Raw genomic sequence first — 2,218 nt, 5'->3', positions numbered from 1 at the left:
TGAATAAGGAAGTTCGCAGAATAATTGATGCATTTGAATTATGGTGTTGGAGGATAATATTGAAAGAACAAAGAGATCTGTGTTGAAAGAAGTATAGATAGAGTGTTCCTTGTAGGCAAGGATGGCCAGACTTTGCCTCTCATACTTCGAACGTATTGTCAGGAGGGACCAGTCACTATAGAAGGATATCATGTTTGGTAAAATGGAGGGTTGAAGAAAAGGAGGAAAAATCCCAGTGGGATTGTCAGTGTGGTAGCATCATTGGGCTCAAGTGTGGCAAGAATTGTGAGGTTGGCCCAGGACCAGGCAGTGTTTCATTCTGTTCTGTTGTGCATAGGGTTGCTCTAAGTCGATACTGGTTCCATGATGCCTAAGAATAACAACAATGTAGGATATAGTCCCTAGTTGAAAGAAGTACTCAGCAAGTCAGTGTTAGGTTATTTACATCTGTGCCATTAACCTAATAGTGCCTAACTAGTATGAAGTTCTGTGAGATGCATAGATTTTCTGGATGGTTGCTGGCTTTTAGCTTTAAACACCAAATTTTCATTATTTGCCCATTCTTTCTGTATAAATTTCTAAGATATGGACTAGTTTGACAATATATATTTGTCTATATAAAATGGAACCTTTTGCAAAATATTGATTCTCAGTGATACTCCAATTGGTTATCATGGGTTCTCAGGTCCCAGTGATGACTGTAAATCAGTTTACTCCTTGGCTGCTGCAGAGGAGTTCAAGCCTTAGCTTTTGTGGAGTGTGTTTGTCTGTATGCCACAAAGAATTCAAAGGTACCAAAGTTTCTTATCCTTGGCATTCACTTGATCAGACAGATTCTAATCCCTCACTGCCAGTTATCATTTATTTTGTCTGTGTGCTTGCTCTCAGCTCTTTTCCGCCTTTTATTTCCCTGCTGCTAAGCTGTTCGAGGAGTCCTTGTGTGGCACTGTAGATTAATGCAATGGACTGCAAAGTCGGGTTGAACCTAAAGGTCAGCGGTTCAAGCTCACAAGCAGCTCCTCGGAAATCCTATACAAGGTCACTATGGATCAGAACCGACTCCGTAACTCTTAACAACAACAAAGCTGCTAGAGGGAACATTGTGGCTCTGTATGAAAAGCAATGGCCTACAAACCACAAGGTTAGCAATTTAAGTTCACCACCTGCTTCACTGGAGAAAAAGGACGCTCACATAAACTTACAGCCTTGAAACTCCAAAGCGTTTTTTTATGAACCAGAATTGATTTGATGGCACTTAAAAATGACAATCATATAATAATTTTATATAAAATATGTCATTTGAATGATCATTTCCAGGCTGAAATTGGGAGGCTATATTTGCAGAAAAGTCTGGAATACTTGACTGAGATGCATGAGCTAACGAGTATTTATATAACATTTTTATTTTTCTAGAATACGAAGATAATATTCTTACCTCACTATAGTGTCATGAGTATTAAAGGATATATGCAAATTAGGATCAAAGGAGATATGCAAATTAAGTTCCTAGAGCATAGTAAATATGCAATAAATGTAAACTATCTTCATCATCATTTTCATCATCATCATCATCAACTTTCTTTTCATCGTCATCATACTCAATGTTATTATCATTAACTGAATTGTCACCAGACATATGTTTCTTTGGGAAATCATTTTCAGAGTTCCTTTTAGGGGCATTAGAAATAAATTTTTTCCAAGTCTCATATTACCTTTTACATTGTTTTTGTTATACTTACCAATGCATTTTATTTGTGCTTGCATGTTTAATGTCTCTACAGGTTGAGATTGTTTTGTGTATAATATTCAATTCACACTGTGATTTCTTTTGTTCCTTGCATACAGTGACTAGAGAAGTGGCATGAGGGAAATAAGTGATGATTAGAAGTCTCATATATGTAAAACACTGTGATGCATATCATATGCATTTTATACTATTGACTTCATATATAGAACTCCATTATGTAGGCAGTATTTTTTCCATTTTATATTAGGTCACATAAGCTGTCAAAAATAAAATATCTTGTCAGTTCTACAGTCAAGTGTTGAATTCAAATGTGTTTGGATCACAAAAGTATTCATGTTCTCTCTACACTAACATTTCAAAATTGGAGAATGGAATTCTTAAGATAATTTTTTGTGTGTCCAAATGATTTCTGTGCATTTTGTTTGTTTGAGTTTTAATTGTTATTAAGTACCGTCTAGTAGGTTCTGACTC

The 2,218-nt window shown here is 35.9% G+C and overlaps 1 pseudogene; it reads right to left on the bottom strand.

Annotated features, from left to right (window-relative positions):
• Positions 1 to 1,498: 1,498 nt before the first annotated feature.
• LOC102827906 overlaps positions 1,499 to 2,218 on the bottom strand; it is a 12,100-nt pseudogene continuing 11,380 nt past the window's right edge.

The sequence above is a fragment of the Chrysochloris asiatica genome, unplaced genomic scaffold (genome assembly GCF_000296735.1).
Source record: "Chrysochloris asiatica unplaced genomic scaffold, ChrAsi1.0 scaffold00089, whole genome shotgun sequence".
In the NCBI taxonomy this organism is placed as follows: domain Eukaryota; kingdom Metazoa; phylum Chordata; class Mammalia; order Afrosoricida; family Chrysochloridae; genus Chrysochloris; species Chrysochloris asiatica.
This window is presented reverse-complemented; position numbering and strand designations above follow the sequence as displayed.